General features: G+C 37.6%; 1 pseudogene across 1 annotated transcript; it reads left to right on the top strand.

Moving 5' to 3' along the window:
* The first annotated feature begins 499 nt into the window (after positions 1-499).
* On the top strand, positions 500-17,951 carry LOC149246282 (putative histone H2A.2 pseudogene; annotated as a pseudogene). Its single transcript, XR_016262787.1, has 3 exons — positions 500-708; positions 802-911; positions 17,683-17,951. The product of XR_016262787.1 is annotated as a putative histone H2A.2 pseudogene (transcript).
* The last annotated feature ends 466 nt before the right edge of the window (positions 17,952-18,417 follow it).

Raw genomic sequence — 18,417 nt, 5'->3', positions numbered from 1 at the left:
TTGGAGACATTTTCAGGATTAGCAAGGTTCAATTACGATGCAACCTTTTTTATGCTCTTGGAGGCAAAGTTCATGTTAAGGTACTGGTAGAATCTGAAACTGTTCACTAGTAAACGTGGTATTCAAACAGGTAAATAGAAAGATTATATTAAATGTTCTAATAACCTGTAGAATCATAATCCATTTCTATTTCAGCAACTTTAAAATTTTCAATCAAAACACTATATTCTACAAAGAATTCTGGTGTATGTGTTGCCTTTCTCAGCAATGTCCATAGGAAGCAGGATGCGACTGTGCAATTCAATGGAGAATCTTATAATCTACCTGCTTGTCTGTCAGTGTCTTGCCAGACTACAAAAATGTGATCTATAACGCTGTGAAGTTTAGTGATATTTTATATTGATTGTCATCAGAATAGCTGAGGTGATGATAAAAGTTGTAGGGTTATATAGGAGAAGCTCTAATCAGATGTGTATATAATTTACAGGTTAATATACAGACTTCCCTAATGGGAATGAAGCAGGTCAGCATGGAGTCCCTTCATCCTATTGCAACATCAAGTGGAGATACAGGAAAAGTATTTGTATACTGGTCATGGCACAAAGAAGATGTTGGAATATGGGGACAAGATAAATTCTCTGCCCGGGGCTTGTTAGAACAGCTAAGCACAGTTTTAGATAAAAGTGATTATCTATGGTACACAATCAGGTATTGAGAACCTGTGATAATCTGTAATTGAGACTATAGGACTACTAATTCTCAAATTTGTTAGGATTTTGATTCCGTATTTTATCAATACAGTGTCAATATCCCTGAAGATGAACCCTTTTTGAAGAGTGGAAGCCAACCAATCTTGCATGTGGATAGTCGAGGACATACACTTCATGTGTTTGTGAATGGGAATTTCGCAGGTGAGTAAGATGTTTAATATTTCTGTATAATTTATAGGGCATTTGCCTATTTTTGGTTGATTTATCACAGGAAAGCTAATTTCTTAAATTTATGTTATATCTGAACTGAATACTTTGATATAAGATTGGATTGATGGATGGGTTGGTTAAAATCAGAAAAGACTATAAACTCCCTGAAACATAACATATGATAAAAAAAAGAAACACCAATAAAGAAACAAAATTGCATAAAGTTTTGACTTCTTTCTTCTATGATATTGTTTCTTATGTCATTGCCTTACGGTGTTTTCTTTGCAACATGTGATGCAAATGCTAGTTTACACTATATACAACACAATAGATATAATACACATGAATGGCTAATGGCTAATACATACATGAAAGGCTTTCTATTTTGATGAACATAACCATCATATTAACTCCTAATTTTTACACAAACTCAAAGTCACATTCGACCATCTTGCAAACTCTTTTGCTGCATTTTTTCAATTGAACGACTCTATTTGAAATTGAAACGTCTACAAACATCACTCATAATGACAAAAATACAAAAAGATGAATGGAAAACGAAAACGAGATTAGGTATTGTTTTTCTTTTTACAGTTTTAGCTCTCTCAGCATTCTCCTATTTTTTGAGTTATAGGTCACCAATAGTTTGGTAATTTTGATGTTTTCTTTACTCAGAGGTGAAATTTTATGGACAATTCCAGAAATCTACACTCTCTGATTGGAAATATGTCAAAATTTAAACAAAAAATCCGAACTCCATCGGTTTCCAACTGCCCACGGCTTCCTGTCTGCCAAGGGAAGGGTTATTCCTGCGAGGAGGTTTCATGTATTCTCTCCACTCATATGTTTTGCGAATGCATATCAAAGCTCTACACTGTTGCTGGGAGTCTTTCTGATCTTAATTTAATTATTAATTTCTATTATGTGGATGGTAAAATAAAATATCTCTCAAAATTCATAACAATATTTATATATTAAAGATTAAAATTTATGTTAAATTTAATTATTCTATTTTAAATAATTTATTTCAAAATAATTAAGAAAATATGAGGTCAAATTAATTAATTAAGGATAAAGTATTGAGAGGAGGCCTAAAATGCAGGCTCTTGTTCACAGTTCTCTCATCATCCAAAACTTTGATTGTGAAAATTCCAATGTCCTCTTCACTCATATACACAGCTGCATGCGCATGTATAATTCAGAAACCAATTCTTAATTATGTAAGAAAATCTGAATATTATATTCTGAACACAAAATCATAAGTAGCAGTGTTTTATATATATACAGACCTTTGGCATTTCCATTGCCAAGTATTTCAACCTTGTCTCGCAGAGGAACTCGAAGTCCCCTTTGGCCGAGTTTTGAGACAAAAAGGCCAGCAAAGCATATGTGTGTATAAGGAATGCCTTCACCTTCGATTGCACGACGAAATTCAGCTATCAGTGGAAAGTACGAATTCTTTGCAGGCTCCACTGCATCCACTCTATCAACGTTGTTTGCGAACTCAGCTGACAAAAGTCTGTGTTTTTTCAAAAGTACAGGTCATTGGACTCTTGGATCAAAACAATCTGTAATTTAAGTTGTGAATATAATATAAAATATATTATATACACTAATATAAAATGATAAGGAATATTTTATTTGGTATTAGTAAGATTCGTTAAAGTTTTTAAATTTTAAGATAAACTTTCATTCTTAAATTTTTTTATAAAATTCTAATTCAAAGAAACTATAATCTAAATAAACTAAGTTATATTATTTCATACTTTGGTTGTTTCAACTTATTGTTATGCTAAAGCAAAAAAGTGTGCCTTGTTGAAAGTAATGCTTCCATGTCATGTGTAGTAGTCATTATGAGTTAGGAGGAGTCACTCTTGTTTTCAATGTGTGAGTTGTAATGGTGATCTGTTTGTTTGTGTCTAAGTCAGTAATTGGTGTCTTATATATTTGTACTTGTGATGATCAATAAAAGTATCAAGCAAGATTTGTATTGTGTGTAATTGCTCTCTACTCACTCATCTCTCATTTTCTAATATTGTTGGGAATTTCTGATAATTCCAGAACAGACAAACAAAGAATAATGCTCTGTTTTAACACAGGAAATTAAAATTCGTTTGTTGAATGCAGTGTTTCAGCAATGCAGTTTCGTCAACTGAGTTTCAGCAACAGTGTTTCAGCAACGCTGAAACTGGAGTTTCAGCAACACTCTGTTTTGACGCTGAGAAACTATTTTTTGAATACGGTGTTTCAGCAATGCACGAAAAAAAACTTGTATTAATTAACAAGACTGTTGTTACAAAATTCTTCCTCTCACAGAGGGATTACAGTAGGAATGCTTCAGATGCAGTTCCAAAGATTTCACGCTGTCTCTGCTTGCAAATTGATATTGTTGTGTCTGCACTGCTGTGCATTACAAAATACTCTGTTTCTGCTGAAAAATTAACACACTGTCTCTGCACTGCTGTGCATTGCAAAACACTCTGTCTCTGCTGAAAATTAACACTGTTGTGTAAAAAAAAACTTCTTGCATTTTCTACTACGTGCTACATATTACATTACATAGTCAACAAAAAAAACATTGTGTGTACTGTAAAAAAAAACTACTTAAAATTTTTATGACAAGACAATAAATTAAAACAAGGTATGGAGGGGCAGACAAATAAGTTTAATTCTTGAAGTTTCTGGATGTTGCGGTACATTCTCCATGTCCGCAATGGTGTTTACTATTTTTACCAACTCTACCATGATTTTTGTGTTCTTAAATGTTTGATGTCCTTGATCTTGAAAAACAAAATATGCACCGTGTAAGGAAAAATCTAGTCTCGATCTGTTGTTTTAATTGGTGCTGCAGTTGAAAGTAGTATTTCAACACTCCCCTTTAATTTCAATTGTTGGGTTATCAGTCATACCCAGACATTTCCTCAAAAACTCAAAACTTTTCTGCCCCAATGGTTTGGTCAGAATATCAGCAACCTGCTCCTGAGTCCTGCAGTGTTGTAAAACAATTTCTCCATTGTTTACCAATTCCCTGATGTAATGAAACCTTGTGTCAATGTGTTTCGTTCCCTTATGAAACACAGAATTCTTGGATAATGCAATAGCTGAGCTATTGTAACAAAAAATCATTGTTCCTTTTGTTTTCTCTTGGTATAAACTCCTTAACATCCTTCTCATCCAAACTACTTGACATGTTGCTGCTGTAGCTGCCACATATTCTGCCTCTGCTATAGACAATGCTACAATAGGCTATTTTTTAGAAGCCCATGAAATGGCTCCTGAACCCATGTGAAAAACATAACCGGATGTGCTTTTCCGATCATCTACACTTCCATCCCAATCACTATCAGTGTATCGAATTAAATATAAACATTCTGAAATAGTATATAATATGCCAAACCTTTTAGTACCTTTAACATACCTCAGAATCCTTTTCGCTACCTGCCAATGTGCTTCTTTTGGCCTCTCCATGAATCTGGAAATTAAACTAACAGCGTGCATTATGTCCAACCTAGTTGCAGTAAAATACATGAGGCTCCCAACTATGCTCTTGTACAAACTAGGATCAAAATCCTTGCTATTGTCCTCTTTCCTGAGTTTTAATCCCATCACTGTGGGAGTGATTGCTGCTTTGCTCCCCTGCATATTAAATCTTTCCAACACTTCAGTAACATATTTTTCTCGTGAAATAAAAATTCTATTTTCATTTTGCTCTACTTCTATTCCTAAGAAGTATCTCAGCAAACCCATGTCAGTCATTTCAAATTCTTCTTTCATGACTGTTTTGAAATTTTCAATAAGGTAATCATCATTACCTGTGAAAATAACATCATCAACATATAACACAACAATTAGTATTTTACCATCTTTTTCTTTGATGTAGAGGGTGGGTTCTCCTTCACACTTTTCAAATCCATTTTCTAGTAGATAGGAATCTATCCTATTGTACCATGCTTTTGGTGCTTGCTTCATCCCATAAAGAGTTTTCTTCAATCTGCATACTTTGTGCTCTTGGCCTTTCTTTTCATAGCCTAGAGGTTGTTCAATGTAAACCTCCTCCTTTAACACTCCATTTAGGAATGCTGACTTCACATCCATTTGGTAAACTTTCCACTTGTTTTGTGCTGCTATGGACATCACTGCTCTCACGGTTTCCATTCTAGCAACTGGTGCAAAAGTTTCCTCATAGTCTCTCCCATACTGCTGCTTATATCCTTTGACAACCAGTCTTGCCTTGTATCTTTCTATTTTGCATTTAGCATTACTTTTGGTCTAGTAGACCCATTTAACTCCAAGGACTTCCTTTCCTTTTGGTAGTTCAACTAAATCCCATGTCTTGTTTCTTTCTATGGCATTGATCTCCTCATCCATAGCTTCTATCCATTTCCTATCTTTAATTGCCTCTTCGAAATGAATAGGATCATCAACATGACAATATAAAGCAAACAAAGAATTCATACCTTCATTTGCTACCTCTTGCTCATAAATATCACTTAAATTTCTGAACTTCTTACCTCTTTCATTTGGTGTGAAAGTGCTTGAAGAAGCACTTGAATTTCCTCCTTGTGGTGTGCTTCGAGAAGCACTTTCATTTCTCCTCAAGGGTGTCCCTTGCTGTCCTTGTGTTGGTGCTGCTATTTGGGGATGTGTTTCAGCCATCTCCTCATCATTTTCATCATGAGACATAGAGTTTTTAACATTCACTGTTTTCTCTATGCTTCCATCCCAAGCTTCCTCCTCAATGAACTAAACATCTCTACTCACAATAAGCTTCTTCATGGGTGGGTTATACAACCTGTAAGCTTTGGATTCCTAACTGTATCCAACAGAAATACATTTCTCCCCTTTGCTACCCAAGTTCTTCCTTAGCTGATCTAGAATGTGTGCATAAGCCACACATCCAAAAAATTTCATATGGGCAACTCCTTGCTTTGTCCCACTCCATGCTTCTTCCGGCACATTTTTCATTGCTTTTGTAGGGCATCTATTCAAAATATATGTTGCACAATGTACAGCTTCAGCCCAATAATCATTTGGTAAATGCTTTGCCTTTAACATGCTCCTTGTCATATCCATGATTGTCTTATTCTTCCTTTCGGCAACTCCATTTTGCTGTGGAGTGTACCTAGTGGTAAACTGCTTATGAATTCCATTTTCTCTACAAAAACGTAGAAATTCCTTGGAGATATACTCACCTCCTCTATCAGTTCTTAGAACTTTGATATGCTGCCCACTTTGGTTTTCTACAAGTGCTTTGAAATTGTAAAATGTTTCAAATACTTCACTTTTGTTCTTAAGGAAATAAACCCAAGTTTTTCTAGTAAAATCATCAATAAATGTTAGAATATAGTGGATGCTTGTAAGAGTGATCTGAGTATGGAATGTACTTGTTTAAGTGTGAAAGGTATCCATTTCCCATAATTGCAAATGTGAGCTATACACTCCAAGTGACCTCTAAAAATGTGAAAACTTATTATTTCTTATACAGAGATAGACTGTAGGGGCATTCACCGGACATGTCACCTCTAAAGAGAGGATGAGTTCCAGAGGCTACCTGGCCCTCTACAGGCTCTGCCTAAAGAAATAACAAAGTAAACACTTAGAAGTCTTTGACATACACATACTTGAAATTTGATGTCTTGCGGAATAAGACAAATAACTTTCTGCAGCTGAATAGGTGATTATGTGTGTATGCAAGTTATGTATATTTTCTGTTTAATACTTTATATCAGTTTTGTTTAGCATATCATCTTCAGCAAATAAAGACATCAAAATGATAAAGCAGTTCACCCCTTCTGGGCTACATCTGCTGGACCAAGCCTCTCCAACTAGGCTTGTCCTCTTGTATTAAAAATGCTACAAAGGCTAATACAAGAATATGGGTGTCTCGAAGGACAAATCTGACTATAAATACAGAATCAGAAGATAGGAATTAGCTAAACATGCTCTTTCCCAAACACTAAACAGTGAAATTGTACCTTATACAGTACCTTCCCCAATTGGCCCTGGTGGCCCTTTTAACTTGCATGGAGAATTTCGAGGTAAAGATGACCTCAATTGGTTCTAAAACCTCTGCCATTAGACTTAGAAGGTCGAAAATAGCAGACATAGGCTTTTGAATCACCAAAAATGGATGAACATAACCCCCAAACAGCTCAAGCACTGGAATGGCCCTAGTGGCCCTGAAAGCTTCCCTGAAGCTAAACAGTGAGAAGAATGCCTCAACAGGAAAAAAAAGTTGTAGAAATGGATTCAGAATGCTGAAAACCTTTAGAAATGACCTTCGTTCCACATTCAATGGCTGCACACATCCTAATGCAGCTCCAAAATTGATTTGGCCCTAGTGGCTCCTAGAACTTCCACGAAGCTATAAAACCTGCAAATGACCTCAGATGGCTGTGAAACCTATGCCAATGGCTTCAGAAGGTCGAAGAGACCGAAAATAAATAAATAAATCGTCCAAAAAGGACTTTCCTAGCCAAAGTTATGGCTCATTAAAGATTCCTTCCAGTTTGCCCTAAAAAAACTCTAGCTAACTGTAGTTACGGCCAGATAGGCCCGCCAAATATGGCGGGACTGCCCAAATTTGGCGCTCCGCAAAAATTTCCGCCATTCTAACTGCTTGTGATTAATGTGCATGTGACCAAAAATTCCGAGTTGGCTGTTTGCATGGGATTCCGTGCCAGCGGTTAAGGGTCTAGGCCCACGGTTTTGGGCGCTAGGTCGTATGGCATGAGGGGCTGGCCCCATTTGGGCCCCGCCCAAATGAAGTTTAAACTTCATATTGAATTCGTTCTTCCAACTTAACATATCTGATCCATGTGGCGTGTTGGTAAGGCTTTAGCATGGTCCATGGGAGGTCGTGTGTTCAATTCCACTCTCCGCCTAAAACAAATTTTAATATGCGCCAACATAATGCTGACGTCACCCAGGCCATGTGGCGGCCTGCAGGCTTGCCACGTGGCAGCTTCTGATTTGTTGCTCAAAAAGAATATTCCAAGGAATATTCTGTGGAATATTCTTTTTTTATTTTTTTTGAAAAAATTCAAAAATTAAAGGTTATTGGGTAATTTTGTTTTTGGCATAACTTTCTCATACGGTGACCGTTTTTCGAACCGTTTGCGGTGCCGGAATTAGGAAGACGAGATCTATCTAATTGTTTACATTCAAAATATTTCTGAGCACTTTACATTTTGACCATTTTACGACACTTGGTCCTGAGCTCCTGATCACACCTCCCAAATGAGAAGGCTTTTGGTCTCCAAAAGCTTACTGAATCTCTGAACTGAACTGTACAGCACTTGAGGAATAGAAATATCCTCTTCCGTTCAACCACAAGAACATATTGATTCCAAAATGTCCTACCTTATCAACTATCGTCATGGCAAATATTGCTGCATAAACCAAGTACTCATCGAATCCCAACCAAGTTCTTTCGCCAGACAAATCTAAAATTGCAGGAACCAGCAATGAAACTTGCTGATATATGAGCTGAAATCTTCCTTTGAACATGTGGGCTTGCCAACTATCACAATGCCCATCCATGGCACCTCTGCTCCAGAAGAAGAGCTGCCTTCCAAATGAGAAGGCTTTTACAAAGATGAAACACTTCATCATTTCTCCTCTTTACAATCTTGGAGATCAAATTAACTTTTTCCAAGTCAATATTACATTACATGCATGGTTAAAAACAAAGTAATCAACCCTTCAAGTTAATCACACATACATGTTTAAAATACAAGGAAATCATCATGATCCCTGTGCTCATGCATATCATTCTCATGCATGCAGTTTATCCTTCAACTTTCTCTTAAGTACAATCATAAGTACAATATCCTCAATCACATGTACATGTACTTTCAAAGTTGAAATGAATATAACTTTTACTACAATAGAGTGAGTCTCATACTCAGCTTTTCCATCCTGCAACTTGCATTCCCTTAACAAAGAAATGCATTCAATCAAAAGACATGCAACTTTAATTGGATAAGAATTCTAACCATTTCTTACCAATCCATTTCAAAGGCGCTTCCTTTAACTGCACATCAATATCAACATGTGTATCATCCTGACACATATCAATGATGGAAACTTCCTTCCCATTCTTGCCATACTCTTTCTCCAATTTCTTCAACTTTCGTGGAAGCATTGTTGGATTCAGAGTCCAACACCTTTCAGCAGTATGTCCATGCTTATGACAATAAGTGCAACACATGTTCATCTTCTTGACAGCATGATTTCCATTGTTCAATGGGACTTTGGCTCCTTGCCTCCTTTCCTTCAAAAGTTTCCTGTATGTTGCCATTCTTTTCCAACATCTAGAAACACTATGGTTAACCAAACCACAAAAAGAACATGCAATTCTTTTCCAATGCTTGTGTGGAAATTTTCCATGCTTTACATGATCAAAGGAAATATGATTGAAATCAGATTTATACCTTTCCCTTTCACCTTCATTACCTTCACGAGGAGGTGAATCAAACGAAGAAGAAGCTCCTTTTGGAACACCATGAATCCCTTCAATGGTTTTAGAGCTTTCACCACTTCCTTGTTCAAATGCATGCTTATGCACACCTTCTTCCTGCAACGCATGTTTCAAACTATTGCATTCCTCAAGGATACAACCTTTACAACCTTGAGATAGAGAACCTAAAATGAAAGTCCTTCTAGGAACTGTTTCCATTGTCTTCATGGCTGCTTTGGAACTTTCTCCATAAGATTGTCCATAGCCAAGACCCAAATTCTTAGGTTGTACCTCAACCATTATTGGATCAACTATACCCTGTGCATGTTTGCCCAATCCTTTTCCTTCATATCCCATTTTGGACATCAACTTGGACCCTATGCCTCTGGTATGTTTCTCAAAAGAACCAACATAAACATTCTTATAAGAATTTGAAGATAAACTAGAATTGTTTACCTCTTCTTCAAGCTGATACTTGGCTAAGGCTTCTTTGGCAACAAGGAGTTCTGTCTCCAACTCATGCATCCTTTCCAAATTCATGTTTGCAATATGAAGTTGGCCTTCCATTGCCTGCAATTAGTCAGAAAGCAACTGCTTCTCTTCCCTCATGGAATTCAACTGCTCTTGAAGTCTATAGCTCTTTCTTTCATCCACATACATTTCTCTCACCATATTCATCATGATGAAAAATTCTTGCTTCAAGCCTTCATCAAAAAATCTTTTGAAGGAGGATGATTTTGAGAACTCACTTATGGAAGTTGTCATTATAAAAATGAACAAAAGAGCTTCAGCAAACTCAAACAACAAGTAGTTTGTAGAATAATAAAGCAGTCAATCTTCAACACTGCTTAAGACACCTTTCAAGCTACACAATCAACTAGTGATGTCAGTCAAGCAAACCTAGTGCTCTAATACCATCTGATATGAAAATGGAATGTACTTGTTTAAGGGTGCAAGGTATCAATTTCCCATAATTGCAAATGTGAGCTATACACTCCAAGTGACCTCTAAAAATGTGAAAACTTATTATTTCTTATACAGAGATAGACTGTAGGGGCATTCACCGGACATGTCACCTCTAAAGAGATGATGACTTCCAGAGGCTACCTGGCCCTCTACAGGCTCTGCCTAAAGAAATAACAAAGTAAACGCTTAGAAGTATTTGACATACACATACTTGAAATTTGATGTCTTGCGGAATAAGACAAATAACTTTCTGCAGCTTAATAGGTGATTATGTGTGTATGCAAGTTATGTATATTTGTTGTTTAATACTTTATATCAGTTTTGTTTAGCATATCATCTTCAGCAAATAAAGACATCAAAATGATAAAGAAGTTCACCCCTTCTGGGCTACATCTGCTGGACCAAGCCTCTCCAACTAGGCTTGTCCTCTTGTATTAAAAATGCTACAAAAGATAATACAAGAATATGGGTGTCTCGAAGGACGGATCTGACTATAAATACAGAATCAGAACATAGGAATTAGCTAAGCATGCTCTTTCCCAAACACTAAACAGTGAAATTGTACCGTATACAGTACATTCCCCAATTGGCCATGGTGGCCCTTTAAACTTGCATGGAGAATTTCGAGGTGAAGATGACCTCAATTGGTTCTGAAACATTTTCCATTAGACTCAGAAGGTTGAAAATAGAAGACATAGGTTTTTGAATCACCAAAAATGGATGAACATAGCCCCCAAACAGCTCAAGCCCTGGAATGGCCTTGAAAGCTTCCCTGAAGCTAAAATGTGAGAATAATGCCTCAACAGGAAAAACGAGCTGTAGAAATGGATTCAGAATGCTGAAAACCTTCAGGAATGACCTTCTTTCCACATTCAATGGCTGCACACATCCCAATGCAGCTCCCAAACTGATTTGGCCCTAGTGGCTCCTGGAACTTCCATGAAGCTAAAACACCTGCAAATGACCTTAGATGACTATGAAACCTATGCCAATGGCTTCAGAAGGTCGAAGAGACCCAAAATCAAAAAAAATTCGTCCAGAAAGGACTTTCCTAGCCAAAGTTATGGCTCATTAAAGATTCCCTCCAGTTTGGCCTAAAAAAACACTAGCTAACTGTAGTTATGGCCAGATAGGCCCGCCAAATATGGTGGGACCACCCAAATTTGGCGCTTCACCAAAATTTCCACCAGTATAACTGCTTGTGATTAATGCGCATGTGACCAAAAATTCCGGGTTAGCTGTTTGCATCGGATTCCACGCCAGCGTTTAAGGGTCTAGGCCCACGGTTTTGGGCGTTGGGTCGTATGGCATGAGGGGCTGGCCCTTAGGGGTTGGCCCCATTTGGGCCCCGCCCAAATGAAGTTTAAACTTCATATTGAATCCGTTCCACCAACATAACATATCTGATCCCTGTGGCGCGTTGGTAAGGCTTTGGCATGGTCCGCGGGAGGTTGTGTGTTCAATTCCACTCTCTGCCCAAAACAAATTTTAATATGCGCCAACATAATGCTGACATCACCCAGGCCATGTGGCGGCCTCCGGGCTTGCCACATGGCAGCTTCTGATTCACTGCTCAAAAATAATATTCCCTAGAATATCCCAAGGAATATTCTGTGGAATATTCTTTTTTAATTTTTTTGAAAAGATTCAAAAATTAAGGGTTATTGGGCGATTTTGTTTTTGGCATAACTTTCTCATACGGTGACCATTTTTCGAACCGTTTGTGGCACCAGAATTAGGAAGACGAGATCTATACGGTCGTTCAGGTTCAAACCAGTTTTGAGCACTTTCATTTTTGACCATTTTACGACACTTGGTCCTGAGCTCCTGATCAAAGAGATGGAGTTTGCATTGGTCCACATAAATCTGAGTGCACAATCTCTAAGGGTGCTTTTGCCTTTGTGCTTTTCCCAGATGGAAAACTTTCTCTATGTTGTTTCCCCAAGATACAACCTTCACAAAGGCTGTCTGGTTTCTCTATCAATGGTAATCCTCTTACCATTCCTTTTCTACTCAACAAGTTAAGACCTCCAAAGTTGAGATGTCCAAATCTCAAGTGCCACAACCAATTTTCATCTCTTGGTTCGCTTTGGAAAGCCTCTTGTGTCACAGCTGCTATTTCTTCTCCATTTTTTAAATCTGCTTTCATCGTGAGAGGGAACATCCTATTCCTTGTCATCTTCACTTCAGCAATACACTGTTTGCTGGGTGTTTTATCCATGATGGTGCATACATCATCCACAAAGAAAACATTGTAACCCTTTTGAAAAAGCTATCCAATACTTAAGAGATTACATTTCATTCCAAGAACATAATAAACATCTGCTATGGTTTTCTTTTCACCTTTCTTTGTTAAGACATTTACTTCTCCTTTTCCCATAACAAAAACTTTACTATCAGTCCCTAGTGTGACTTGTGACTTCACACTCTGATCTAACATAGAAAATAGGGATATGTTTCCTTTCATATGGTTACTGCAACCGGAGTCTAGAAACCATACATCTTCACTCTTTTCTTTAGCTATATTACAGGCTAAAAACAAATTTTCTTGGCTGATATTTTCTCTAGTGAAATTAGCACTAGTTCTATTACTCATATCATGCTGCTTCTTCCTACATTCATTTGCATAATGCCCATATTTTTTACAATAATGACATTGGACATTAGATTTATCATACCTTTGTCCTTGAGCATGATGTTGTCCACTTTGTTGGCTGCTGCCTTGGCCTTGGTTCTGATTTGGATTGTTGCCTCTTCCTTGAGCATTTGCTGGACTGTTTCTTCCACCTCTGTTTTGGCTTCTGCCTCTTCCTCTCTTGTTTCCTCTGCCTTGACCTCTTCCTTTTCCAAAGAACATCTGGGTCTTAAAAGCATGTTCTAGAGATGAGTTTTCATTCCTACTCAATCTCTACTCATGTGTTATCAGCGATGCATGTAGTTCATCAACTGAGAAGTTTGTGAGATCCTTTGTCTCTTCTATGGTGGTGACAATCACATCGAACTTTGAGGGTAGAATCCTCAACAATTTCTCCACAATCCTCCTTTCTTCAAGAATCTCTCCATGAGACCTTATCTGTGTGACCAGACCAATCACATGTGTGAAGAATGAGTTAATATTATCTGACTCCTTCATACAAAGATTCTCAAAATCTCTCCTCAGCAACTGTAGTTTTTTTGTTTTCACTTTCTCCATGCCTTGATAGGCTGTCTTGAGAGTTTTCCATGCTTCTTTGGATGTCTTTGCTGCTGCTATCCTTGGAAACACACTCTCATGCACTGCTTGATACAAAAAGCAGAGGGCTTTAGAATCCTTCTTATAGCTCTTCAATAGATCTTTCTCTGCCTAAGTTAACCTATTAAACTCATCTTCATCTGCTGGTTCTTCAAAGCCATCCTCAAAAAATTCCCATAAGTCTTGGGAAGCAAGCAAAGCCTTCATGGTTATTGCCCAATAGTCATAGTTTTTCCCATTAAATTGTGGGAGCTGAGTATTAAAAATACCCATGCTAGTGCTGGCTCCAGCCATTCTTGCACTCTTCAAAATACTTGACTGTGTATTAAAATAATTGACTGTCTTCAACAACAACACACAAAAATAGCTTGAGAAATGCCTTGGATTTTTGATTGAGTCTTCACTCTGCTGGAGAAGTTGCTGCAGAAAGAAATCCTTCCTTCAGCTTCTTTGACACCTTCAAAGAGCCTGGACAAACTCTGGAGAATAATGCTCTGTTTTTAACACTCTATTTTAACACGGGAAATTAAAATTCGTTTGTTGAATGCAGTGTTTCAGCAACGCAATTTCGTCAACTGAGTTTCAACAACACTCTGTTTTGACGCCAAGAAACTATTTTCTGAATACGGTGTTTCAGCAATGCACGAAAAAAAACTTGTATTAATTAACAAGACTGCTGTTACAAAATTCTTCCTCTCACAGAGGGATTACAGTAGGAACGCTTCAGATGCAGTTCCAAAGATTTCACGCTGTCTCTTCTTGCAAATTGATATTGTTGTGTCTGCACTGTTGTGCATTACAAAATTCTCTGTTTCTGCTGAAAAATTAACACATCGTCTCTGCATTGCTGCGCATTGCAAAACACTCTGTCTCTGCTGAAAATTAACACTGTTGTGTAAAAAAAACCTTCTTGCATTTTCTACTGCGTGCTACATATTACATTACATAGTCAACAAAAAAAACATTGCGTGTACTGTAAAAAAAAAAAAAAACTACTTAAAATTTTTATGACAAGACTAGAAATTAAAACAAGGTATGGAGGGGCAGACAAATAAGTTTAATTCTTGAAGTTTCTAGATGTTGGGGTACATTCTCCATGTCTGCAGTAAAACCTGGTGTTTACTATTTTTACCAACTCTGCCATGATTTTTGTGTTCTTAAATGGTTGATGTCCTTGATCTTGAAAAACAAAATCTGCACCGTGTAAGGAAAAATCTAGTCTCAATATGCTGTTTTAATTGGTGCTGCAGTTGAAAGTGGTATTTCAAAAAATATGGTAACTTGATTTCTTTAAGAGAAATCTAAAAAGATGTGAGAGAGCTTTGAGTGTTATTGTTCTATACATACATAGATTAATTTGATTGTGTGAGAGTTTATTTTTAATGTGAACTTTATTTCTCCCCATTTAAATGTCATCTGTGTGAGAGTTTTGTTTTGTAAATCTTTATGCAATAAGTAGCAAGCATTCCTGGTTGTGAGCTTTCAATCAGAGCTAAGCCTCCTGTTATGAATCCTTTCCATATTTCGCCTCTGAATCAAGCATGATAGCGTGCACTCCTGAAGCTTCAAAAGAGGGCCGCCACGTTGTCATTATTTCCGTGGAAGAAAAATCGTCTGGGCAAAGATAAATTAGGATGTATAAGTCACATCTCCAAATAAGAGGAGTTGATGTTTAAAAATTAAAATACAAAAAAAATCGTGAATAGAACTTCAAGGAGCTCCACACGTTTGGGAAAATTTAATGGAGGAGATTTCCTCTTCGTTGGCTTCTGCGAATCAATTCAAAGAGCATTTGATTGTCAAATTCTATTTCTGGAACACTTTTGTCTACAGGATCTGGTATGAAGTGGCTCACATCAAAAGCCACGCTCACATTGTTGCCAAAATCATTGTTGTTGCTCGACTTGATGCACATCTCTTCAAAGTCGCCCAGAATTGGTTGGATCCGTGCAATCATATGCTAAATCATGTGTGAAGAAAATCTGCCATGATCATGATTTCTCTGTTGTGCGTTCTTCTCTCACTATCTCTGGGACGTGTATTTTAAGCTGCCCACAGTGGAAGTCCGTGCTAATTTGACGTTATCCATCAGATCTGCATTTTCCGAGGGCAAAAGTAAATTATTGTAAATTATTTTGAATGAAAGGCCGACGGATCAGATCTGAGGTGAAATCGACGAGCGCAGCATGAAACGGTTGATCTAGATCTGCTAATTGGTTGCTGGATCTAACATCTAGCTGTTGTAGAAAATCGAAGATCATCCGAAGGGAGGTGTCAACAACAATAATGTCAACTGAGAATAGTCAAATTCGAAGAGTTTGGTGATGTAGATCGGAAGGCCGAGCGCTAGAAAGTGAGAGGATTGTTCGTTTGCCATATTAGATTTTTTGCCAACATTTCTGGGGAAGCCCATTGCTGTTAAATTTACTTAAAAAGAGTTCCACGTCGTAAAAAAAATACCTGGAGGTTGCGGGCTACTGTAGCAAATTGAAAGGCTTGTGTTCTTATTTTAGATTTGAAGTCATAAAATATTTGTTTATCTTGTTTGTAGTGTGAGCCGTAGTAGTTTTCTATTTTTGTAGTTCTCGTTGTAAAGGATTGGTGTTTCTTAAACTGGTAGCCTCGGAATTCTGGTGTAACATCAAGTTGATCAACATCAAGTTGTTTGATCAACTCTTGAGCACATTCAGTGTCCAGACCTCCATCCTATCAACTAACGAATAGCCGAAAACGAAATATGCTACAGATGGTGTTTGGTCCATAGGATGGTTCATTATTTGACAGATCTTATCGCGAAGCCCCTACGAGTTGATTTGTCAATATTGTTGATCCTATGAAGTTCATCAATGATGGTCAGAGGTGGTTACATTTTAAATGGAGATCAAGTGACAGCTCAAAGATGTGGTGGTGAAAGAGCAGTTTTTGCGAGATTCTAGAGTGGATGTGGGTGCTGATGAAGACGAGTGAGACATATATTTTTGATCCTGCAAAGTTCATCAACGATGGTCAAAGGTGGTTATGTTTTAAATGGAGGTCAAGTGACAGCTCAAAGGTGTGGTGGTGAAAGAGCAGTGTTTGCAAGATTCAGAGTGGATGTGGGTGCTGATGAAAACCAGTGAGACATATATTTATTTATTGTTGTAATATGTTTTCCATGTAAGAGAGGGTGTTGGAAGCATAGTTACCAAATTCGGGAGTATTGGTAAAAAAATTCGAAAATTCGCTGATTCAGTTTGGTACTATTAAGAATTCGGCCAAATCAAATTCTGTACGGTGCATGAAGTATTTTTTTTTTTCAGCGAGAGGGAAGACTAGTCTTCACTTCCCGTTGGGTGTATTGCCAGGTTTCTCAAAGCAGGAAAGTATGTTGAGCGTGTCGGAGGAGGAGCTCTGATTTACCTAGCTACTGTTCTTGAATATCTCGTCGCCGAGGTGTTCGAGTTGTCTGGAAATGCCGCAAGAGATAATAAGAAGACGAGGATTGTTCCACACCACATTCTGTTGGTAGTGAGAAACGATGAAGAGCTAAGCAAGCAATTGTCTTTTAGTTCCAGCGTTCCTCAGCGTTTTCCTGGACAAATCCTTCAACAGCTCCAGGGGTAACAACCAATGTTTTAACGAATGCTACCAGAGTAAGGCGATGGCACTAAGCAGCTTGCACAGTGGATATTCGACCTTAGCTCTGATACCAGTTGTTAGATCAGAGCGTACATAATGCACAACAGATTTATACTCAGAGACTTAGACGACAATAACAGAGAATAATTCACAAAGGCAGACAAATGAAGAAACAACAAGATTACTCAATCAAAAACAACAGAATAGATAAAACAATCACTAGAGAACATAAATCAGTTAGCATTACATAACAAGCTTGGGCCTTGGCTTGTTTTCCTTGGCCAGAGAAATTACAAATTTATAGAGGCAGAAGAAGGATCTAGAATCCTGTATGTGATTCAGATGGAGATTTGAAATGATCTAGAAACTAATGGCGGTGTAGAAAGATCTAAAATCCTAGAGATCTAGAAACTAATAGCGGTGTAGAAGAATCTAGAATCCTACATGTGATTCATGAATTTTACTTCACACTTAACACGGAACAGGAGCTCCGGTTTACCTAGCTATTGTTCTTGAATATCTCGCCGCTGAGGTGTTCGAGTTGTCTGGAAATGCTGTAAAAGATAATAAGAAAACCAGGGTTATTTCACACCACATTTTGTTGGGAGTGAGAAATGATGAAGAGCTGAGCAAGCTTCTGAGCATGGCGACCATAGCCAATGGTGGTGTGTTGCTAAATATTCACAATGTTTTGCTACTAAAAAAGACCGGTAGTGGTAAGGCAGGGGCCCATGAGCTCCAGGCTTCCGTTTGAAATGTACATATATAATGTTATGGCATTTGTAGGGAGTCTGTGACAGGGGAAAATTAATTACAAAAAACAAATTTTATATTTCAAAAACTTGATGGTTGCAAATTTTTATTAGAAAAAATAATAAAAAGATAGTAATTTCTATATTAAAAAAAAATATAAAATGAGAAATTGGAATGTACAGAAACATAATTAGAAGCAACAGTATTGGAGTCTACGAAAAGGAAAGTGAGATGGCCTAGAGAGAGGCTGGCTTTGGTGATATGACGACCAATGTAAACTGTTGCTCCAATTATTAGAATCCTGCTGCTGCTGCCCATTTTGGCCTTGAAATTCGAGTGGGATAATGCTTTCCCAGTATCGCTAACTAGTTATAACGATGCTGACAAAAGAGGTTGCGACGATAATGAATCTGAGGACAATCTGGTATTCATAGTGAAGGGAATAGGAAAGTGATTGGAGAGCGGGT

This window comes from Pinus tabuliformis, chromosome 7 (assembly GCF_031772625.1).
Source record: "Pinus tabuliformis cultivar Carrire ecotype Pingquan chromosome 7, CPIR1, whole genome shotgun sequence".
Lineage (NCBI taxonomy): Eukaryota > Viridiplantae > Streptophyta > Pinopsida > Pinales > Pinaceae > Pinus > Pinus tabuliformis.
Note: the sequence above shows the minus strand (reverse complement) of the source record. Positions and strands in the feature narration are given on the sequence as shown.